The 25,581-nt window shown below is 45.7% G+C and overlaps 1 protein-coding gene across 1 annotated transcript in view; it reads right to left on the reverse strand.

Annotated features, from left to right (window-relative positions):
• Positions 1-18,111, reverse strand: part of LOC143770554 (phospholipase A2-like) — a 69,382-nt gene extending 51,271 nt beyond the window's left edge. Inside the window, exon 1 of the mRNA XM_077260257.1 lies at positions 17,972-18,111. The gene's annotated coding sequence lies outside the window, so the exon portion shown is untranslated. The remainder of the gene's footprint in view (positions 1-17,971) is intronic.
• Positions 18,112-25,581: the final 7,470 nt, after the last annotated feature.

Here is a 25,581-nt window from a genome sequence, read left to right on the forward strand (position 1 = left end):
TATAAGAAACAACGAGTCTTCACGGCACGGGGGACGGGAAAAACAAAGTGCAGGAGTGCAACGGACGAGACAACGGCCGTTTCGCGCCTAGGTCCGGCGCTTCAACGGGTCTATGTTAGAGAGGAAGTGACGCCAAGATATACAGGTGAGTGAAACTAATCCCCACCTGTGTCAATCTCCCCTCTCACTAAAAAAGTGCAAAGTGCTGTTAAAAACAATTAAAAACACATAATGAAGCACAAGATGAATAAACATATGCAAGAAAACAACACCAATTCTCAGAAATGATAAAGTGCGGTGAAAATATATACAGCGAAGTGTATCGTACGCTGCTGCTCTTCTTATTGCGACGATTAACCCTATAGAAGCCTGTAGGGAAAACAAAGGGAAGAAAATATGCAAAAAATTCATGTGAAATAATCAATCTAACATGAAAAGACAGAACGACGAACAATTGATACATCCTAATTCCAAAACTGGTTTAGAGAAAAATAGACATCTGTCTTATCGTTCATCCCAGCTGGACCAGTAGCCTGTGTCCGCATGATCCACCTAGCTTCTGTGCGTAACAGTATTTTATGAAGATCACCCCCCTGTAACGGGAGGGAAACCCTTTCTATGCCTGCAAAAGTTAAAACTTCAGGATTGCCTCCGTGGATCTCTCTAACATGTTGGATCAATCTCGGGACGCCCTTGCCCGACAGGACCGAGTTACAATGTTCTCTAAAACGTGTAAAAAGTTTACGGATCGTTTTACCGATATAAAATCTCTTGCAGGGACAGAGAACCACATATACAACAAACTCTGTCCTGCAAGAGATAAACTGGCGCACAGTGTGTGTGATGGGGCCAATCGTCACAGTCTGTCCTACGATATGGGAACGACAGTAGCGGCAATTGCCGCATCGAAAGTTACCTGTGGGGACAGAGCGTTCTAACCAGGTAGTTCTGTCATCTATCAACCGGTTATGTACTAGAGTATCCCTAAGGCGAGTCCCTCGTCTATTGGAGACCAAAGGGCCTCCTCCAGTTCTGCCCCTCAGTTCTCTGTCTCTCTCAAGGACATGCCAATGCTTGCGAATCACAGACCTAATTTCTCGATCTAGGGGACTATATTGGAAGCAGAAAGTAAATTGTTGTCCGGAACCAGTAGATACTCTCTCCTGCGGGCATGGTACGGTAGTCTCAACTCGATTTACTGCCGCTTCCAACAAGTCCTCTGGATAACCACTAGCCCGGAATCTATTGAGAAGTTCTCCAGCTTGTCTAGTATACCCCTCCTGAGTATTGTTAGTCCGTCGAGTCCTCAACAACTGACTATACGGTAGAGACCTTTTAGTGTGGTGGGGATGGAAACTCTTATAGTGTAAGAGGGAATTGACCGCAGTGGGTTTCCTGAAAATGGAAGTCTGTAAACCCTCCTCCGATACCTCCACTAACACGTCCAAAAATTCGAGACTAGTACCCCCAAATTTGTGAGTGAATGACAGGCCCATGGAGTTACAATTATTCAAGTGGGTGACGAACGATTCAAACTCAGCCTCAGTACCCTCCCACACTATAAATAAATCGTCCACAAATCTAACGAAAAATTTGATATATTGCAAAAACTCGTTTTTCCCGGAATAAAGATAGTCCTCTTCAAAGACGGCCATATACAGGTTCGCGAACGTACATGCGACCGGGGTCCCCATGGCAGTCCCAGTGGTCTGTCTGTACCAAACATCCAAAAAAGTGAAGGCATTGTGTGTTAATATAAAATCCAAGCTTCCACAAACAAAATTAATGTATTCAGGGCTTTTTCCCGTGGTGTTGAGAATGCGTTTAATGGTGTCTACACCTAATCTCTGAGGGATGTTGGTATACAGGCTGACCACATCGATGGACGCCAGGGAGAACCCCGGCTGCCATTCAAAACCTGGTATTTGATTCAAGAATGAATTGGTGTCCTTGATGTATGACGGGACATCTAACAATAGGGGACGTAACAGCCAGTCAATGTATTGAGATAGAGGCTCCGTTAAGGAGCTAATACCAGCCACAATAGGTCTCCCGGGGGGGGGGGGCCGTAAGAGATTTATGAGTTTTAGGGAGATAGTACCAATGGGGTTTGATCGGAAAATTGGGGAGCAGTTTCTCAGCTTTCCTTTGTGGGATTACTCCATTTTCAACTGCCCTCCTCAAAAAAGTACACAACTCTCCTTTAAATCTGCAAGTGGGGTCACCCTGTAATTTGATGTAAGTTAATTTGTCAGATAACTGCCGTTCAGCTTCAGCTAAATATGCTGTCCTGGGCAACAGAACGATTTTACCGCCTTTGTCGGCGGGACGGATAATAACATCTGTCCACCCGGCCATTTCTTTTAGGGCCTTAGCCTCCTCCTGCGTGAGATTAGGAGGGGCTTGTTTGTATATTAAGGCTTCCATGTCTTTTAAGACTAGTGTTTCGAACAAATCGATCATGTTGCCCGGGGAGGTAGGGGGCATGTACGTAGAAGGAACCCCACCTACAAACGGACCGTTATCATGGCATACAGGGGTGTCTACATCTAATGTGGGATTATTAAGGCTAAGTAAGCATCTGGCATCCTCATAGAGGTCCGCCAGTACATCTTCTTGAGCATTAGCCATAAATCCTAAAGGTCCTACCTTACAGGGACATTCTCCTTCTAGGGGTACGGACGCTGTAGTGTTAGATCTGAAAAATTTATATAAATGAATTTTTCTTGTAGCCTTAAATAAGTCTATTTGAAAAGAGACAAAGTCAAAACTGTTGGGTATGCAGAAATTCAGGCCCTTAGATAGTAGAGACCGTTGAGCAGAGTTCAACTCTCGGTGCGTCAAATTGACTATGAGGTCCTCAGCCGGGGTATCTAGTAACGTTCTTGTCTCCATGAGACCCATTTTCTTTTGCGTCGCCATTCGGGGCCGGAGCTTCCGTTTGCCCCTCCGTGTTTTCCTCCTAAAGGGATCGGAGTGATGGCCTGATTCTCAGGATTGGTTTCTGCTGTAGATTCCAAGTTGGTGGACATGCTTTCACTGAGACTAGAATCAGACTCAGTGGTCAAATAATCTCTACTGTTCTGTTGGTGAGATTTTTTCTTTTTATTGAAACTCCGCCTTCGTTGTCTAAAATTATTTCCTGGGGTCTGTCTGTTGAAATTATCTTTTTGTATTTTCCCCCAGGTAAATATGTTGCCGGACTCATAGTCATTTTTGTCCCGTAGGAATTTATCCCTTTTCTTTTGTTTAGTTTCAACTTGCGGCAATGCGACTTTTAAAGCCGAATGGGAACAGATCATGTTGAAATGTTCTGAAGATTTACTGAAATTGGTATTAAAATCTAATATGCAAAATTATGATTTACTTAATGCGGACATTTTGAAAACACAGACTGAGTTACGTAATAGATTATCAGAGAACCAATGGACTGCTTTTAATAAAAAATTGGACTCTAAATTGGTGTTAGTACAAGTTGAAACAAAACAAAAGAAAAGGGATAAATTCCTACGGGACAAAAATGACTATGAGTCTGGCAACATATTTACCTGGGGGAAAATACAAAAAGATAATTTCAACAGACAGACCCCAGGAAATAATTTTAGACAACGAAGGCGGAGTTTCAATAAAAAGAAAAAATCTCACCAACAGAACAGTAGAGATTATTTGACCACTGAGTCTGATTCTAGTCTCAGTGAAAGCATGTCCACCAACTTGGAATCTACAGCAGAAACCAATCCTGAGAATCAGGCCATCGCTCCGATCCCTTTAGGAGGAAAACACGGAGGGGCAAACGGAAGCTCCGGCCCCGAATGGCGACGCAAAAGAAAATGGGTCTCATGGAGACAAGAACGTTACTAGATACCCCGGCTGAGGACCTCATAGTCAATTTGACGCACCGAGAGTTGAACTCTGCTCAACGGTCTCTACTATCTAAGGGCCTGAATTTCTGCATACCCAACAGTTTTGACTTTGTCTCTTTTCAAATAGACTTATTTAAGGCTACAAGAAAAATTCATTTATATAAATTTTTCAGATCTAACACTACAGCGTCCGTACCCCTAGAAGGAGAATGTCCCTGTAAGGTAGGACCTTTAGGATTTATGGCTAATGCTCAAGAAGATGTACTGGCGGACCTCTATGAGGATGCCAGATGCTTACTTAGCCTTAATAATCCCACATTAGATGTAGACACCCCTGTATGCCATGATAACGGTCCGTTTGTAGGTGGGGTTCCTTCTACGTACATGCCCCCTACCTCCCCGGGCAACATGATCGATTTGTTCGAAACACTAGTCTTAAAAGACATGGAAGCCTTAATATACAAACAAGCCCCTCCTAATCTCACGCAGGCCCTAAAAGAAATGGCCGGATGTTGTTATCCGTCCCGCCGACAAAGGCGGTAAAATCGTTCTGTTGCCCAGGACAGCATATTTAGCTGAAGCTGAACGGCAGTTATCTGACAAATTAACTTACATCAAATTACAGGGTGACCCCACTTGCAGATTTAAAGGAGAGTTGTGTACTTTTTTGAGGAGGGCAGTTGAAAATGGAGTAATCCCACAAAGGAAAGCTGAGAAACTGCTCCCCAATTTTCCGATCAAACCCCATTGGTACTATCTCCCTAAAACTCATAAATCTCTTACGCCCCCCCCCCCCGGGAGACCTATTGTGGCTGGTATTGGCTCCTTAACGGAGCCTCTATCTCAATACATTGACTGGCTGTTACGTCCCCTATTGTTAGATGTCCCGTCATACATCAAGGACACCAATTCATTCTTGAATCAAATACAAGGTTTTGAATGGCGGCCGGGGTTCTCCCTGGCGTCCATCGATGTGGTCAGCCTGTATACCAACATCCCTCAGAGATTAGGTGTAGATACCATTAAACGCATTCTCAACACCACGGGTAAAAGCCCTGAATACATTAATTTTGTTTGTGGAGGCTTGGATTTTATATTAACACACAATGCCTTCACTTTTTTGGATGTTTGGTACAGACAGACCACTGGGACTGCCATGGGGACCCCGGTCGCATGTTCGTTCGCGAACCTGTATATGGCCGTCTTTGAAGAGGACTATCTTTATTCCGGGAAAAACGAGTTTTTGCAATATATCAAATTTTTCGTTAGATTTGTGGACGATTTATTTATAGTGTGGGAGGGTACTGAGGCTGAGTTTGAATCGTTCGTCACCCACTTGAATAATTGTAACTCCATGGGCCTGTCATTCACTCACAAATTTGGGGGTACTAGTCTCGAATTTTTGGACGTGTTAGTGGAGGTATCGGAGGAGGGTTTACAGACTTCCATTTTCAGGAAACCCACTGCGGTCAATTCCCTCTTACACTATAAGAGTTTCCATCCCCACCACACTAAAAGGTCTCTACCGTATAGTCAGTTGTTGAGGACTCGACGGACTAACAATACTCAGGAGGGGTATACTAGACAAGCTGGAGAACTTCTCAATAGATTCCGGGCTAGAGGTTATCCAGAGGACTTGTTGGAAGCGGCAGTAAATCGAGTTGAGACTACCGTACCATGCCCGCAGGAGAGAGTATCTACTGGTTCCGGACAACAATTTACTTTCTGCTTCCAATATAGTCCCCTAGATCGAGAAATTAGGTCTGTGATTTGCAAGCATTGGCATGTCCTTGAGAGAGACAGAGAACTGAGGGGCAGAACTGGTGGAGGCCCTTTGGTCTCCAATAGACGAGGGACTCGCCTTAGGGATACTCTAGTACATAACCGGTTGATAGATGACAGAACTACCTGGTTAGAACGCTCTGTCCCCACAGGTAACTTTCGATGCGGCAATTGCCGCTACTGTCGTTCCCATATCGTAGGACAGACTGTGTCGATTGGCCCCATCACACACACTGTGCGCCAGTTTATCATTTGCAGGACAGAGTTTGTTGTATATGTGGTTCTCTGTCCCTGCAAGAGATTTTATATCGGTAAAACGATCCGTAAACTTTTTACACGTTTTAGAGAACATTGTAACTCGGTCCTGTCGGGCAAGGGCGTCCCGAGATTGATCCAACATGTTAGAGAGATCCACAGAGGCAATCCTGAAGTTTTAACTTTTGCAGGCGTAGAAAGGGTTTCCCTCCCGTTATAGGGGGGTGATCTTCATAAAATACTGTTACGCACAGAAGCTAGGTGGATCATGCGGACACAGGCTACTGGTCCAGCTGGGATGAACGATAAGACAGATATTTCTATTTTTCTCTAAACCAGTTTTGGAATTAGGATGTATCAATTGTTCGTCGTTCTGTCTTTTCATGTTAGATTGATTATTTCACATTAATTTTTTGCATATTTTCTTCCCTTTGTTTCCCCTACAGGCTTCTATAGGGTTAATCGTCGCAATAAGAAGAGCAGCAGCGTACGATACACTTCGCTGTATATATTTTCACCGCACTTTATCATTTCTGAGAATTGGTGTTGTTTTCTTGCATATGTTTATTCATCTTGTGCTTCATTATGTGTTTTTAATTGTTTTTAACAGCACTTTGCACTTTTTTAGTGAGAGGGGAGATTGACACAGGTGGGGATTAGTTTCACTCACCTGTATATCTTGGCGTCACTTCCTCTCTTTCATAGACCCTTTGAAGCGCCGGACTTAGGCGCGAAACGGCCGTTGTCTCGTCCGTTGCACTCCTGCACTTTGTTTTTCCCATCCCCCGTGCCGTGAAGACTCGTTGTTTCTTATATGAATCAATAAAGAATCATTGAACTGCAAGACCGGTGAGTGCTATGGCGTTTCTTCCTATTTTTCTCATCCCTATTATTAGTTCCTGTTCCCTTAGAGCCACTAATTTGTTTGTTTGGGGTGTGGGATGAGGATACCTGGGGCCATTATGATGGGATCTTTTTACGGGAAACACTTTTTATGGCGCGAAAGGTGATATCAGTGCGGTGGATGGGGGGTTCACACCCTTCCCTCGGAGCTTGGGTTGAACTGGTGAATTCAGTCATCCCATATGAACGTACGATATACCAGAATAGAGGATGTCCAGGTAAATTTGAGAAAATTTGGAATAAGTGAAATTCCTCTCATCTTACTTTATAAATATATAGTTAATTGATATAAGGGCAAAGAGTTAGATTTCTCAAAACATCACACAGAGGAAGATATAATGCTTACTATCAAGGGGCGGAAGAGTAGTTTCTATAGATATAGTTGTTGTTTAAGAACTGTAGATTCTTATGGTTCTGTGTTTCCATTTACATGGTTCATATGGGAAAATTATTATGTTATACACAAATTGATATCCTTTGGGAAACACATAGATCATAAACACTGTTTTGGATATAGTTGAGAATAAAAGTTATACTTGATGCTTAATAATACATATAATGTATATGATCCATATTGTATGTAATAATGATGAATACAAATATGTATGTTATATGCTTTTATTTTAAGGTTAATAAACGAATAAAAAAAAAAAATTACCAACTGATGATGCAGAGGGCAATCGTATCCAGGGGTGAGGTTGCCTCTAGTTCTATGAAGGTGGCAAAGCCCCTTGTGCCCGATGATGCTGAGGGTAAAATGTAATCCTCTGTCATTGCTGGTCCAGCAGAAGTGAATGTGGTGGTGATGAATGAGGCAAACTCATTGTTTGTGTGGGTGCGGATGTTGTGGAGGGTGAGATGGTGATGGAGGTGGGTAATAATGCTGTTGTTGGACCTGATGTAGTCACTGGTCCAGTTGCCTCCCCTGGGGTGGCAGTTTCTGTCAGGAATTATGCCAGTGTCGCCTCCAAGGAAATCAGGGCGTCTCTTGGAGGGTCTAAAGAAGGGATCAAGAGGTTGATCTATCCCTCTGGATAGAGCGGCATGACTTTGGGGTTTTCTGAGAGAAAAAATGAGGATATAGTGTGCTTCCTCCTAACAGCCAGCCCGGGCAATGAACGTAGAAATGTGGTCCGTCTTCTGAGGAGTGGCAGTTATGCGTGTCCTCCAAGGTCTAAAGTTGTGGAATTCCTTCTGATGATGGGCTTCAAGGTAATAGACATCTATGCCTTGATACATTCCTATTCCACCCCTGAGTTTGTTTTGCCTTGAGCTCTTCTGGTTGAATTATGAGCTATAGGTGTCTTACAAAAATCAAGTCAAGAAGGTGACCGTGATATCGAGTCATTTTCTTGCTACAACTCATGACAGGACTTGGTCGCTATGGAGAGTTTGTGCAAATGCCAAATAGAACCGTGACGAGCTTGGTACCTGCGTCAGCTGGACGTTCATGGTAAAACTTAAGCGTTCAGGTGGTACGGTCACCCACATTGCATTATTTGCCTCCCTTGGAAGGGATTATATCCTGGTCTTCTACCAGAGATAACCGAAGCTCTGTCAAAAAATGCAGCGACCCCACACACTTCAGTGCAAACTGCACTGTGCAGAAAGGTGCACTATGTGGGAATGTCTGCTATTTTGCTGCACCTTGTAAGGAGATTAGGTGCCATCTGTATGGTGCCAAGAGACTTTATACTTGCCGAGTAGGCAGGGCTCTACAGTTAAAGGACTGTGTCCTTGTACTATTGATTGATGGGGGACAAGGTACTGTACCCCTCATAGACTGTGTCCTGGTCATGAGTACTAATGCTTGGCTATGGGGGATGGATGACCCCATGTTCCGACTGGGTCAGGAACTTAAAGGACTGTGCCCTTGGACAGAAGGGGGCTGCTGCTGTGTTGGTCAGTGGTGCTCTGTTAGGCCTCTTTCACACTTCCGTCTTTCAGCTCCCGTCACAATCCGTCGATTTTTGAGAATGCAGGATCCTGCATTTTCTCATAGACTTGTATTAGCGACGGATTGTGACAGATGGCCATCCGTTTCATCCGTCGTGCACTGGATCCTGCGTAAATAAACGGTCCGTCGGGCAGAGAAAACTTTCAGAGGAACATTTTTTCTGCACGTGGGAAAATCGCTCAGCGACGCATCCTGCGCTGCCAGTCACTGGCTACAATGGAAGCCTATGGGCGCAGGATGCGTCGCTGACTGAAAAGCAGGAATCCAGCGACGGGTCCCGTCTTTTCAAACTGAGCATGCGTGGAAGAATTTGCCGTCTTTCTCTTTTTACTATTGATGCTACCTATGCAGCATCAGTAGTAACAAGATATCATGTTAAAAATAATAAAATAAAAAATTGCAGTATTCTCACCTACCGACGTCCCACGCAGCGATGCTCCCGGCAGCTAGCGTTCCTAGTCTCGTGAGAAGTCGCGGTCTCACACCCATCACATACGTTTTGACACACGTCCGTCGCTACGTCTCGGCGACGCAGCAGGACGGGAGTGTCCCGACGGAAGTGTGAAAGAGGCCTTAGGCCTCTTTCATACTTCCGTCTTTCAGCTCCCGTCGAAATACGTCGATTTTTGAAAATGCAGGATCCTGCAAAAAAATTTGCAGGATCCTGCATTTTCCCATAGACTTGTATTAGCGACGTATCACAACGGATGGGCACACGTTTCGTCCGTCGTGCACTGGATCCTGTGGAATTTGACGGCCCATCTTTAAAAAAAAAACATTCCATGAAACGTTTTTTGTCTGCAGTGGAAAAACGTCCCCCGCCGCCTCCTGCAGCATACGTCGTCACACAGAATGGAAGCCTATGGACACTGGATCCTGCGCACACTGTGAAACGCAGGAATCCAGTGACGGATGCAGTTTTTACTTCTGAGCATGCCTGGAAGCATATTCCGACCCCGGGGTAAAGTCTCTCTCTGTTTCTCTCTCTCTCTACATTTATACCTGAAAATTCAGCCCGGGATTCATGCAACGCACTCGTCATAACACTGGATGCGTTGCACACGTTTTCAACTATTTTTGCAACGTCCGTCGGTACGTCGGTTCACTGCACTCTGACGCAGCACGACGACCAACGGAAGTGTGAAAGAAGCCTTAAATGTGCACATGTATACTTTGTTCTTAGGTCCCAACCTTCTGGAGAAGCAAAGAATGAATGTTGATATAATATCGTTTCATGCATTGATGTCATTCAGATTTCCAGAAGGTCAAGGACGAGCATCATTAAAGAGGGGAGGCATGTAAGGAGGTGGTTGGGCTGTCGTATTTCCCCCCTGAAGACATCAGAAGCATTATTGTATTATAGTAATGTTATGTACCTGAAATGTGCATGCAGTATTAACCACGGGACACAAGAGGTCATTGTCTTTTCTTTGATATATTTAGATTTTGCTGTGGCCTGCAGCATCCTATGTTCATGGATGAGAGGATTAAGACCTAGCCAGTCAGGAAGAGGGGAGGGTGTCAATGAGTTACTGATGAAAAACATGAGATTGATTCAGTGCAGAGTTTAAGTTGAGGGGAGAATCAGTGTGAGCTGAGAGGCACAAGGCAACAAGAACCATTACAGAACTGTAGAGGCGACTGGGATCCAGTTCAGCAGGCAAATGTGTGAAACCCATTAGTGGGAGAATTAAAGGAATAAGTGCGTTCAGTGATGGCCATACGTGTGTGGCCTTGTGAAGGAAGGGCACTGCCCAGCTAAGGACCTGGTGAGGAGTGGAATGGGACTGGCCTGAAGATACCCATGGCAATACTGCCAGCTTACAATCAGAACGCTAGTCTTTTCTGGAAGAACATGTCGGGGTGTTGGACTCATGATACTCGCCCATGGCTACCACCCTGGGCACTGTTTCAACTGCATCAGCAGAAATAATGTATTGGGCATCAGTTAATGTGAAACTCAGGGGTGGACATACTGTCGGTGCAGCTGCACTGGGACCCGGAGATAGAGCCCCTGGCCAGATTTCCCTCATGTGCAGTAGGCAGGGAGCGATACCTGCAGCTCCGCTGCCTGCAGGAGAAAGTGGCAGCAGAACGGAGCTGCTGCGATCCGTCCTCTGCTTCCTGCCTGGCACTTTCTGTCTGACACAGGCACGCTTGGCTGGATGATATTTGCAATTAGCACACTTAGCGCCCACCTGTGTCAGAGAGAAAGGTATCGGCGATGATGATGCTGCGGGGGAACGCGCGGAGAGGTGAGTGGTGGTGTGGTTTTTTTTTTTGTTTTTTTTTTAACACATTCGGGGTAGGTGGGGGAGAACATTGATTGGGTTGGTGATAGAGAGGGCAATGATGGAGGTGGTGGAGAGGGCAGTGATGGAGGTGGTATAGAGGGCAATGTTGGGGTGGTAGAAAGTTCAATATTGAGGGTGGTGGAAAGGGCAATAATGGAGGGGGTGGAAAGGACAATTATGTAGGTGGGAAGAGGGCAATGAAGGGATGCAGGGGGGAGGAGGACAATGAGGAATGTGGCGGATTGGGATGGGAGGAAGGGGGACTTATAATGGACTTAGGGGGAGGGGAAAGAGGACATTAGATAGTTAGATATGGATGTAAAATGAATTGGGAGGTTGCGGAGGAGGCTCAGTACCAGATACCATCTTCTCTCACACCCAAATGAATTATGATGCTTTAAAGGACATAATGAATGATGGGGACACAGGACAGGGACTAAGGCTGTGTACACACGTTCAGGTTCAAAGTTCTGCTGCATATCCTAATGCGTTGGCAGGCGGAACGCTGCGTAAAACACATTTATTTTTTTGCAACGTTTTTTCCACGCTTTTGTTACATATTTTTCCACACTCAGTTAATAAGCTGCAAGAATTGACATGATGCAGATTTTAATGTGCTGCAAATCTGCAAGGAGAAAAATAGTCATGAGACGTGAGGGATCTCATTCACTTTTCCTGTACTGTAAAACCGTGGACATTTTCCGTGTGCACATAGCCGAACTGTTAATTGGGGGGGTCACAGACTGAATAATTTTTATTGTTGGGAGGCAGAGATTATAGGTAATGGGGGACACAGCCCTGATTATCACTTTATATTGGTGCGTGGCTAATAGTATATTAATGGTGGGGTGCATATCTGTATTCTGGGGGGAGACGTGTATGTATACAATATGTGTGACCTTGTTATTTTCAGGGCTTCGAAGATCATTATGACAAGACGAATCATGGATGGGAGATGTCGACATGAAGGTCTGACCAGATGGAGAAGAATTAGCAGAAAGCGGCTCTTATCAGACGAGACGTCAGCGTTAAGTTCCTGGATGTAGATGTTATTCTGTATCTGCACTGTGTGACGTGGAGTGATAATGTTATCTGTAAAATCCTTTATTCTACATTCTCATATTTGTGTGAAATGTTCGTGTGCATCCAGATTTTTTTTTATCAGACAGTACACGGACTTGTACAGTTTTATAGCTCCATTGACACATCCGTGAAAATCACAAATCTGATAGTGATATCCGCGAGGGTCAGAGAATGTCCTCTTCTGATCCACTTTTGAGGATCAAAATAGGACATGCTCAATGCATATGTAAAAGCTCGTAGCACACCGACACTGTCCCTTAGTATATAGTGTACTCACTTATTATGTATAGCACAGTCTTTTAGTATATAGTGTACTCACTTATTATGTATAGCAGTCCCTTAGTATATACTGTACACACTTATTATGTATAGCACAGTCCCTTAGTATATAGTGTACTCACGTATCATGTATAGCCCAGTTCCTTAGTACATAGTGTTCTCACTTATCATGTATAGCATGTATGTTTTTTGTGGTGTTTTCTCTAGAATAGTGGAGTTTTTTTCCTTCTTTTTTTCCTCCTGTTGTGGTTTAAGCTATTAACATAGTTGCAGAGTGAGGGTTTCAGATCACACAACTCGTTATTTGCATGTTGTGAATCCTCTTCTTGATCCATCAAACACATGATGGTTTTCCAGTCGCACTCACAGGCATGTTTGGCACAGTCGGTCATGTACACACTGTGGTCTGTGGGTATAACAGAATCATATGTAGTAGCAGCAATAATTGATACAATTACCTAATTAAGCATAACTGTTAATATGTATCTAGTAAAATAGTGTATACACACTGACCGACATATACTACAGCTGCAGAATAAGTTAATTATTAATGTTGGATAAGTAGCTGCCTGGATTTCTCAGTATTTAGGACCCTAAGAAATGGGCAATGCTGAGGACTGTGGACACAATGGTCGGCTGATGTAACTTAGTGCAGCAGATGAGCACATCATGAAGATGTCCAGCAGTGCCATCAGCTCAGAACTGGCAGCAAGCAGTGCGATTTAGCTACCAGCGGGACAAGCTACATCCATCTTCTGCAGAGACATCCATCTTGAAGGAAGAATATCGACCAAAAAACCCCAAACCTTCCACATGGGAACAAGTAAAAAGAAATCCAACTATGCCAGAAAACATATGACCTGGGAAGCAGAAATCTGGCAGCAGGTTCCCTGGATTTAAGCGTAAAAATGTGAAATATTAAAGGGAAGCAGATTGTTCCTAAATGGCTGGAGAGTGGCACAATGGTGAGGGTCTCCAGGAGCAGTGATGAACATTAGAGGGTCCTACAAGTTTGTGGCTGCGTTTTAGTAAATGTAGTGGGGGATATGGTCAGGATTAATGGTATCCTCAATTCTGAAAAATCCCGACAGACACTAATGTCATTAAGAACGAGTCATTGAGGGGGATGATCCGGCCCCGGAGCCCTGATCTCACATCATCCCATCTGTCGGGGATCACATGAGTAGACAGAAGGGTCCGCACAAGCCTCATACACAGAAAATCTGGGGTCAGGTCTCCGAGATGTTTGGCACAACCTCCTGCCGAGATCCCCCATAATGTGTTCAAGTGATGAGAAGTGATGGAAGCGACAGGTGGTCACCAGTTACTGATGATGTAGGTGACGGGCAGTCACCAGATACTGATGATGGAGGTGACAGGCGGTCACCAGATACTGATGATGGAGGTAATGGGTGGTCACCAGATACTAATGATGGAGGTATACTGATGATGGAGGGGACGAGCAGTCACCAGATACTGATGACGGAAGTAATGGGTGGTCACCAGATACTAAGGATGGAGTCGACAGGCTGTCACCAGATACTGATGATGGAGGTAATGGGTGGTCACCACATACTGATGATGGAGGTATACTGATGATGGAGGAGAGGGGTGGTCACCAGATTCTGATGATGGAGACACATGCATATACATCACACATATACATACTCATTACACATACATATACACTCACTGGCCACTTTATTAGGTACACCTGTCCAACTTCTTGTTAACACTTAATTTCTAATCAGCCAATCACATGGCAGCAACTCAGTGCATTTAGGCATGTAGACATGGTCAAGACAATCTCCTGCAGTTCAAACCGAGCATCAGTATGGGGAAGAAAGGTGATTTGAGTGCCTTTGAACGTGGCATGGTTGTTGGTGCCAGAAGGGCTGGTCTGATTATTTCAGAAACTGCTGATCTACTGGGATTTTCACGCACAACCATCTCTAGGGTTTACAGAGAATGGTCCGAAAAAGAAAAAAAATCCAGTGAGCGGCAGTTCTGTGGGCGGAAATGCCTTGTTGATGCCAGAGGTCAGAGGAGAATGGGCAGACTGGTTCGAGCTGATAGAAAGGCAACAGTGACTCAAATCACCACCCGTTACAACCAAGGTAGGCCTAAGAGCATCTCTGAACGCACAGTGCGTCGAACTTTGAGGCAGATAGGCTACAGCAGCAGAAGACCACACCGGGTACCACTCCTTTCAGCTAAGAACAGGAAACTGAGGCTACAATTTGCACAAGCTCATCGAAATTGGACAGTAGAAGATTGGAAAAACGTTGCTTGGTCTGATGAGTCTCGATTTCTGCTGCGACATTCGGATGGTAGGGTCAGAATTTGGAGTAAACAACATGAAATCTTTGGGATGTGGTGGAACGGGAGATTCGCATCAGGGATGTGCAGCCGACAAATCTGCGGCAACTGTGTGATGCCATCATGTCAATATGGACCAAAATCTCTGAGGAATGCTTCCAGCACCTTGTTGAATCTATGCCACGAAGAATTGAGGCAGTTCTGAAGGCAAAAGGGGTCCAACCCGTTACTAGCATGGTGTACCTAATAAAGTGGCCAGTGAGTGTATATTACAATGGTGTGGAAAAGTGTTTGCCCCTTCCTGATTTCCTATTCTTTTGCATTTTCATCACACTTAAATGTTTCCAATCACCAAACAAATGTAAATATTAGACAAAGATTACACAAGTAATCCCAAAATACAGTTTATAAATGAATTTCTTAATTATTAAGGGGAAAAGAAATCCAAACCTACAGGGTCCTGTGTGAAAAAGTGATTGCCCCTGCACCTAGTAAGTGGTTGGGCCACCCTCAGCAGCCACAACTGTGCAGCGCCCTAGAGTCCTGGTCATTGCAGTAATGTCATTCTTCCACCAGGGGGAGTGATATTACATCTGAAGATAATAAAGGAGTTCATCTTTCCAGGTATCACAAACCAAACACCACACTTCACACTCCAATCCACCAGGGGGAGCTACGCTCCTATCTAGTAAGGCACTCCTCACAGAAGGGTAAAACTGGTGGCTTGGATAGAAAGTTAGTCAGACGCTGCCTGGGTTTGACCCAGTAAGTACCTGTCAGGCAGACAGGGGGAGAAGGAGGAACATCTGAGCTGCAGACAGAGGGCCCCTGTCAGGGATGGGATCCTGACAGAGGCCTAGCGGGATAGAAAGCTACGGAGCTGCGCCTGCCCCACATGCGGCAGCATCCTAAGAAAGGACACGAAGAGAACTGTGTTGTAGAGAGTGAGAAACGAAGTCACAACACAAGGAGAAAACACCGGGAGGAGTTCTGCTCTGTAAAGGCTGCCTCCTGAGGCGCGTAGCCGGTGGCCGGAACACCGAGGGAGTAATTGACTCTACGCATTACTTCACAGACCGGCAGGACAGTCAATTCCAAGTTGGCTGCCCGACCTAAATACCTAAGAAGACACAGTGGCAAATTGTGGGGGTCAGGGCATCTCTAGGGTCCCTATAAACAAGCCTCAGGCCATCAGTCATACAGGTTTGTCTTATCCATACCATCTGGGGGACAGAGAGGAAGACATCTAAAACATCCACGAAAGTTGTGAGGACCTTACCGAGTTGCTCAGCAGGGAGGTACTACAACACACAGGGGCTAGTAGGAAGGCTACTGATTTCCACCTGGATAAAGGGACTCTGGATTTGCCTTTGGACCGGCCGGACTCTTCCTACCCTGTGGTCTGTACCCTGGACTGTGGATGCTGAAGTCTTCAGTAAACAAGGTAAAGAGACTGTAACCTTGTGTCCTCGTTATTTTCCGCGCCTTAAATCATTCACCATCACGATCTACACTTCTGGGAAGCCCTGGGGATACACTTCACCTGTGGGAAGGTATACCATCTAGCTGCCATCACATCACCCCAGTGGACCCCTAAGCAGCGCCGGTCACCCTGACCGAATACCACAGGTGGCGTCACAAACATTCTACAAACTTTCCCTTTATTGGACACCCCTCAAAGGGCCACGGACCAGGTCAGGCCACCGTGACATCCCCCAAACTGAAGGACCCGGTACCGAGTACCCCATTGCCCTTAACGTGGGGGCGCTCCAACTGCATTCAAGCATTTACAGTAACTTACAACGCTCTAGAGGAACTTTGGCCACTCATCTTTGCAGAATTGTTGTACTTCAGCCACATTGGATGTTTCTGAGCATCAACCGCATTTTTAAGGTCATTACAGCATCTCAATAGGATTGAGGTCAGGACTTTGATTAGGCCACTCCAGAGTCTTAATTTTGTTTTTCTTAAGCCATTCAGAGGTGGACTTGCTGGTGTGTTTTGGATCATTGTCCTGCTGCATAACCCAAGTGCTCTTCAGCTTATGGTCACGAACAGATGACTGGCTGGTGCACACATAGCCGATGAACTCCAGTTACCATATTGACGTAAACACTTGGCAGTGAAGCTGGGTTTGCACACTCAGCTCAGTGTCTCCTGGATGCAGGGCTGAGCGGTCGCATCATGTAGCTGAGTTGGAGCCTGCAGCTGTTGCCTTTACCTGTGCTGGCTAAAAAGAGAAGACCCAAGCCATTTCTTTCTTTTATTTATTCAATAAATGCATGTACAGTCAGCTACACATGCACTGGCACTAATTATCTCACTGACATATTTATTACTATGGACAGGCACTGGCTGGTGAATTCACTCGTCAGCCTCGCCTACTATCGCTGCTATCAGCGATACCAGGCGCAGGATGATAAGAGTCGTACTCTCATCAGCCGACGCCTGTGACTGGCGGTAACATTTCCACCGCTGCAGGTTACCGCGATCAGAGCTGGTGTTTCTCGCGCTGTCACACAGATGACAGTATGGGAAACACCAGATGTTTGGGCTCCTCATTCATTTGTATGGGGTCTGGGTTCAAGTTCGGGTAACATTCTTGCACCTGAACAAACCTTTTTTTTAAAGTTCGTCTAAACTTGACGGACCCAAACATTCACAGGTCTGCCCATCACTATCTACGACGCCTCCCAAGGTGTGCATATCACAAACAGGACAAATAGGACGAGTTTTTCAACGCCAGTTTTATTAATCTAATTTAACAAATCTTCATACCACAGCGATAATGTTCACTGTTGCTGCTGTTTTATTTTTACTTGTTTACCTTATAAATAATAAATATCTATTAAGAATTAATAGATGGATGCCATAGGGAAGTAAAAATCAATACAATAATTTGTGACTGATTGACAGTGCGCTTGTCACATAGCAATACTGAGTTTTTCACTCCTTCTGTATTAGTCTAATTCGATGTGTTACATTCCACACTAATAACACAGCCTTTTGCTATTATTTTCTGTGGACAGTTATGTACAATTTTTTTGGTTCCTTCTTATTTGGAAAGTGGAAAATGTGGCTGTAAAAACAAAAGCTAGTTATAATAAAATAAAAAGTATGGTAAAAGAAAATGTGGCAATGGAAATGGATTAGGAAATGTGAAAAAATAAATTATTCCACACCAAGGCATATGGAAAGAAGACTGAGCAAGTTGCAAGTAGCAAGTAACCGCTTACCTGTCCGGCCCCTCTGCTGCTCACTGCCCGCCGTCCGGTCCTCAGAGCTGCCTCTTCTTTCCCCATTAGATATGATGTTTTGATTTCTTCTTATTGCATTTTTTGAGTAGCTGCCTCAACCAAATGAAAAGCAATTCTGGCGTTTTAATTTTATTTTTCTTATGTAGAATTTACCAATCAGGTTGATTAATTTAATACTAATATTAAGATAGATAAAACTTTTATGAATGCAGCAATACTATCCCTGTTACTCACTCTTTAACCTCTATGCAGTGTTGTGGTTTTGCCGGTTGGGTGGATGGAGGGCTGCTGATGGGGAAGGGTCTTGTGTAAGTCTCAATGGTATCAGTAGTTCTGTATGAACTATTATCCTAACTTTATTTGGGAACAATATAACCTCAGTTCTTTACTTTCTGGCAGAGACCAGCATCCTCAATTACATAAAACGCATTGGCGCAAACCCCAAATGTAAACAGCCCCTGGCCGCCCTGTGTCGTTAGACCGTCATCCACGTGACAGAGATGGTGCCAAGTCATTAACCCCTTTACGTCCAAGGGTGGTTTCTCACTGTCCCTTTATGAGGTTATAACTCTGGAACGCTTCAACGGATCTTGGCGATTCTGACATTGTTTTCTCGTGACATATTGTACTTCATGATAGTGGTAACATTTCTTTGATATTACCTTTATTTGTGAAAAAAACGGAAATTTGGCAAAAATTTTGAAAATTTCGCAATTTTCCAACTTTGAATTTTTATACAATTAAATCACAGAGATATATCACACAAAATACTTAATAAGTAACATTTCCCACATGTCTACTTTACATCAGCACAATTTTGGAACCAAAATTTTTTTTTGTTAGGGAGTTATAACGGTTAAAAGTTGACCAGCAATTTCTCATTTTTACAACACTTTTTTTTTTTTTTAAGGGACCACATCTCATTTGAAGTCATTTTGAGGGGTCTATATCATGGAAAATACCCAAGTGTGACACCATTCTAAAAACTGCACCCCTCAAGGTGCTCAAAACCACATTCAGGAAGTTTATTAACCCTTCAGGTGTTTCACAGGAGTGTTTGGAATGTTTAAATAAAAATGAACATTTAACTTTTTTTTTTTACACAAAAAATTTACTTCAGCTCCAATTTGTTTTATTTTACCAAGGGTAACAAGAGAAAATGGACCCCAAAAGTTGTTCTACAATTTGTACTAAGTACGCCGATACCCCATATGTGGGGGTAAACCACTGTTTGGGCGCATGGCAGAGCTTGGAAGAGAAGGAGCGCCATTTGACTTTTCAATGCAAAATTGACTGGAATTGAAATGGGACGCCATGTTGGGTTTGGAGAGTCCCTGATGTGCCTAAACATTGAAACCCTCCACAAGTGACACCATTTTGGAAAGTGGACCCCCTAAGGAACTTATCTAGATGTGTGGTGAGCACTTTGACCCATTAAGTGATTCACAGAAGTTTGTAATGCAGAGCCGTAAAAAAAAAAATCATATTTTTTCACAAAAATTTTCTTTTCGCCCCCAATTTATTTTCCCAAGGGTAAGAGAAGAAATTGGACTCCAAAAGTTGTTTTACAATTTGTCCTGAGTACGCTGATACCCCATATGTGGGGGTAAACCACTGTTTGGGCGCATGGCAGAGCTCAGGAGGGAAGGAGCGCCATTTGAGTTTTCAATGCAAAATTGACTGGAATTGAGATGGGACGCCATGTTGCGTTTGGAGAGCCACTGATGTGCCTAAACATTGAAACCCCCACAAGTGACACCATTTTGGAAAGTAGACCCCCTAAGGAACTCATCTAGATGTGTTGTGAGAGCTTTGAACCCCCAAGTGTTTCACTACAGTTTATAACGCAGAGAAATAAAAATTCTTTTCCCCACAAAAATTATTTTTTAGCCCCCAGTTTTGTATTTTCTCAAGGGAAACAGTGTAAATTGAACCCCAAAAGTTGTTGTCCAATTTGTCCTGAGTACGATGATACCCAATATGTGGGGGGGAACCACCGTTTGGGCGCATGGCAGAGCTCGGAAGGGAAGGAGCGCCATTTGGAATGCAGACTTAGATGGATTGGTCTGCAGGCATCACGTTGCATTTGCAGAGCCCCTGATGTAACTAAACAGTAGAAACCCCCCACAAGTGACCCCATATTGGAAACTAGACTGTTGTGAATTCTGCTCTTGGGTTCCCTCCGGTGGTTGTTGATAGTAATGCAGTTGTCCCTGGGTTGCAATCCTGGGCAGGTGTCCCTGCTGATTGCAGCTCTGACTGGGATATTTAGGTGTGCAGGATTCATTAGCCCTTGCCAGTTGTCCATTGTTCTTGGAGGTTTTGCATCTCTGTCTGGTTCCTCCTGCCCTGCTGTCAAATCAGCAAAGATAAGTGTCTGGTTTTTGTTTCTACAGCACACATGCTGTGTGCTTTACAATTCAGTGCTATTCATGTTTTTTTATTGTCCAGCTTAGAGTGTGTTTGGATATTTTCAGTCAAGTTGGATTCTCAGGAGAAGCAGATATACATTCCATGTCTTTAGTTAGATGTGGAATTTTTGTATTATCTGCTGTGGATATTTTTAGGGTTTTAATACTGACCGCTTAGTATTCTGTCCTATCCTTTCCTATTTAGCTAGCATGGCCTCTTTTGTTAAATCCTGATTTCTGCCTGCATGTGTCTTTTCCTCTAATATCAAAGAAAAAGAAAAAGCATCACTGCAGTGATTCGCACACCTACAAACAATAAACGACAATATGTATAAAGTACAAACTGTTTTATTAATAGCTCAAAAAACACATCACAAATGTAGCGCCCCCACTGCCGCAGGGCCGAGGGGTACCCAGTACCGGGCCTCTGAGTCTCTGCTCTGGGGTGGTCACGGTGGCTAGACCCGGTCCGTGACCCTGCTGAGGGGCGCACAATGATAGATGAGATGGTAATGTTGCGGTGCAGTGTAGGTCGTAGTAAATAACGAGGACACCAGGTTGCAGTCTCTTTACCTCTTTACTGAAGGTTTTAGAGTCCTCAGTCCAGAGTGCTGTCAACAGGGCTGTCAGAGACCGGCCGGTCCAAAGGCACATCAGGAGTTCCCTTTTCAGGTGGGAATCAGTGTCTACCTTCTAGCGCTGGGTGTTGTAGTTCTTCCCTGCTGAGCTCCCGGGATAGTCCTCACAACTGATTCTGCCTGTCTCTGATGTTCGTTCTCTCCGTCCCCCAGGTGATATGGTAGGACACACCCGTATGACGGGGTAGGCCTGGAGTTCTTCCGAGACCCTAGAGTCGCCCCTCTCCCACAGCTGCCTCCGTTGTCTGCTTAGGTGATTTGTGTGAGACAGCCAACCTATAATTGGCTGCCCTGCCGTGGTTTGCAGTAGTACTTAGAGTCTCTTACTTGCTCAGCGTTCCGGCCACCGACTGTTTGCGCCTCAGAAGGATGTTGCCTCGGTCTAACAGCACGACTCCTTCTGGTCCTAATTCCTCTTTACTGTATTCCCGTTGTTCACTGGTTAGTTCTGCTCTTAGGAGTCTGCCAGGATCCCATCCCTGACAGGTCCTCTCACTAGCTCTTCCCAGTTACTTCTCTCTCCGTCTTCCTGTCCAACCCCCAGTTTTACCAGAGTGTGAGGAGTGGCCTACTAGATAGAACCACCCTCCCTGGTGGCCGGAGTGTGAAGTGTAGTGTGAGTGTTACCTGGTCAGAGAAACTTCTTTAGTGCAATCAGACGTAACATCACTCCCCTTAGTGGCAGAGCGACATTACTGCAACGACCAGGACTCTGGGGCGCTGCACTCCCCCCCCGGTTAAATCCAGTACTCCCGGACTGGGAAAACAAGAACAACAATACATGTTAACAGAAAACACACACAATTTTGAAATAGCATAAACAATTAAACATAACAGTGCTTCCCTTTATGGGAGGAGAGGACTCTTGAACGTTGCAAAAGTTAGGTCATGCACAGTTTATGACTCTCAGTTCAATGGTTGAAACAGCGGGGACCCCGGGTAAACAAAGGGGTCCCCCTTTTGAAAGTTTTTGAGCAATTCACCGTCCATTACTCTATTGTCCATTTTAAAACCTGTAACAAAAGATATGCACACAAACATTTTCAACTAAATAGCAGCCCTCGCTAATACCTCCAAGTTTTGTAACGGAGGGGAGTTTGGTTCTGAGTGCTGCGTGTGGACCTTCGCAGCGCAGGGGTTGCTATTGGCCTAACAGGGCCCGCTATGCTTGCTACCACTGGTGTAGTGCACTGTCTTCTAGCTACACTTCTAGTGAGTCTGGGTAGCACTGGCAGGTTGGGGCTCTCAGAGCTGCTGCTATCAACAGTGGGTACAGCAGATTCACCGATAGCAGAGGGAGGATTTGCCGGTTCAATGGTTGGCATGGCATCTTCAGGTAGGGCTTGTAGAGGTTGCGGGGCCGGATGATCTGGTACCACCATTGCTTCTGGTGGGTCCGGCTGTTGAAATGTTAGAACAGGTACCACGATGGCCTGATTTATCTGAGTCCAGGACTGGGGAAAGTCACCAAGGACGGTATGGATCATCTTCTCCTTTTCCACCGGTGGGGAGATTCCTGGGACCGTGTCCCTCTCTCTCAACTTATCGGGGCAGACCTTAAGGTGATCCCTGGATACCGCTGTCGAGGTCTCCCCTCTGTCCTTGCTGATGAGACAGACCTTCGTGTTGTCGAAATCGGATGGCAGGATGGTATACGGTTCCGCTTCCCATTGGTCATCGAGCTTGTGTAGTCTCCTCTTTCGTTTAAGTACTTGCTCACCAGGTGATAGGGGAATCGCAGGAGCGTGCTGGTTGTAGTCCCTTTCTTGTTTTTGCCTAGCCTGAGCGAGACTTCTTTCCACGCACTCCTGTACTTTGCGGTACCTTCGCTGCCTTTCTGCATCCCAATCCGCATCCAGTGAGGTATCTTCGGGGACTAGGACCCCCATATCCAGATCAACGGGTAACTGGCTAGGCCTTCCCCTCATTAGGTACGCTGGAGTACAGTTGGTGGAATTTACTGGGATGTGATTGTAGATATCCACCAAATCAGGCAACTTCGTCGGCCACAGGTTCCGTTCCTCTACGGGCAAGGTCTTCAATAAGTCGATCACCACCTGGTTCATCTTTTCGCACATCCCATTGGTTTGAGGATGGTACGGCGTGGTTCGGATCTTCTTACACCCGTACAGTTGGCAGAACTCTTGGAACACTTTGGCTTCGAATGCTGGTCCCTGATCGGTCAGTACCTTCTCCGGGTAGCCATGGGGCCTACAAAAGAACTGCTGGAAGGCCTTGGCGGCAGTCCTGGGCGTTAGATCCTTGACAGGTACAACCACCAAAAATCTGGAGTAGTGATCTACGATGGTAAGAGCGTAGATATAGCCTGACCGGCTAGGTGTCAACTTCACATGATCCAGCGCGACCAGTTTGAGTGGCCGTTTGGTGATGATAGGCTGCAGGGGAGCCCGTTGGCTGCCACGGTTCTTCCTGCGTAGGCTACATGGACCGCACTCCCGGCACCACTTCTCAATGGCTCTCTTCATGTCAATCCAATAGAACCTCCCTCGGAGTAGCCTCTCTAGCTTCCTCCATCTGAAGTGTCCGGCTCCATCATGGTAGGCTCCCAGAACCATGGGCGCATCTCGCCTTGGCACCACTATCTGCCACACCAATTCATGAGTACGTGGGTCAATGCTCCTCCTGCACAGCTTGCCATCATGGATAAACAGTTTGCTTCTCCCCTTCCACAGCTGTTGGGTTTCCTGTGGATCATCTGGGCCGGGATGCAACCCTGCCTGCGTCAAGAGCTCTTTCACCCGACGGCTTTGGGGTGATGGAACGCAGGCAGCTCCACCTCTTCAAGTGCCTCCACGTCTTCTCCCGTTTCTGGCAAATTGGGCATTCGGGACAAGGCATCGACATTGGCATTCTTGTGTCCTGCCCGGTACTTGATGGTGAAATCGTAGTTGGACAGCCGGGCCATCCACCGCTGTTCCAAGGCCCCGAGTTTGGCAGGATCCAGATGCGTTAGCGGATTGTTATCCGTGAAGATGGTGAATTTCGTGGAGGCCAGGTAGTGTTTGAACCTCTCTGTCACTGCCCAGACGATGGCAAGGAATTCCAGCTTAAAGGAACTGTAGTTGTCGGGGTTCCTTTCCGTGGGAAGGAGTTTCCTGCTGGCGTAAGCGATCACCCTTTCTTTGCCTTTCTGGACCTGGGACAGCACGGCTCCTAATCCCATATTGCTGGCATCTGTGTACAGCACAAACGGTTGGTCGTATTCGGGGTAAGCCAGTACCTCTTCTCCCGTCAGTGCCGACTTCAAACAAGTGAAGGATCCCTCCAGCTCCTCGTTCCAATCAAAGGGGGTGTTCTTCCCCTTGGTCTTCTTTGGTTGGCCTACTAACAAGTTTTGCAAGGGTGCGGCCTTCCTGGTGAAGTCCTTAATGAACCTCCGGTAATAGCCTACCAGCCCGAGGAACTGCCGGACTTCGTGGAGGTCACTGGGCTTTGGCCAGTCCTTGATCACCGTGACCTTGTCGGGGTCTGGGGCCACTCCTTCAGCGCTCACCACATGGCCCAGGTATTGCACTTTAGGTTTCAGCAGATGACACTTGGACGGTTTCACCTTTAAGCCAAAGTTGGACAGGGCTTCAAACACCTCGGCCAGGTGCTTCAGATGGTCTTCGTAGGTCTTAGAGAAGACAATGACATCATCCAAATACAGCAGCACGGTTTCGAAGTTCATGTGCCCCAGGCAGCACTCCATCATCCTCTGGAACGTCCCGGGAGCATTGCACAATCCGAATGGCATGTAATTTAATTCGCAGAGACCCATTGGCGTCGTGAAGGCCGTCTTCTCTTTGTCCGTCTCCGCTACAGGAACCTGCCAGTACCCACTGGTGAGATCTAAGGTAGAGAAGTAGTTAGCAGATTTTAAGGCAGCCAGAGACTCCTCTATCCTGGGCAGTGGGTATGCGTCCTTATGTGTAATGCGATTCAACTGCCTGTAGTCAACACACATCCTCATTGTACCATCTTTCTTTTTAACAAGGACTAACGGAGCTGCCCAGGGGCTACAGCTGTCTCTCACCACCCCAGCCTCCTTCATTTCCCGCAACATGTCCTTGGCACACTGGTAATGAGAAGGGGGTACAGGGCGATATCTCTCTTTTATGGGTCGGTGATCTCCCGTGGGGATATGATGTTGGATCCCTTTCACCTGCCCAAAATCTAAGGGGTGTTTGCTGAATACCTGCTCGTACTCGTGTACCACCCTGTAGGCCCCCTGTTTTTGATGGGATGGGGTAGAGTCAGTGCCCACATGCAATTCCCGACACCAGTCTTTCGAGTGCTCTGCAGAACCGTTGTCCTCCACCACGTTTGACGGGACCAAGGGTTCAGGTGTCTGTATCACACTATTATTAACAGTGAACAATTTGGCGAGCGTGGCATACTTGGTGAGGTGAACCTCTTCCTCCCCACAATTGAGGACACGTACGGGCACTCTCCCCTGGCGAACGTCGACCACCCCCCGGGCTGTCAGAATAGTAGGCCTATTGTCTGAATATACGGGTTCTACCAAGGCCTGGTAGTC

This window comes from Ranitomeya variabilis, chromosome 4 (genome assembly GCF_051348905.1).
Source record: "Ranitomeya variabilis isolate aRanVar5 chromosome 4, aRanVar5.hap1, whole genome shotgun sequence".
Classification (NCBI taxonomy): Eukaryota; Metazoa; Chordata; class Amphibia; order Anura; family Dendrobatidae; genus Ranitomeya; species Ranitomeya variabilis.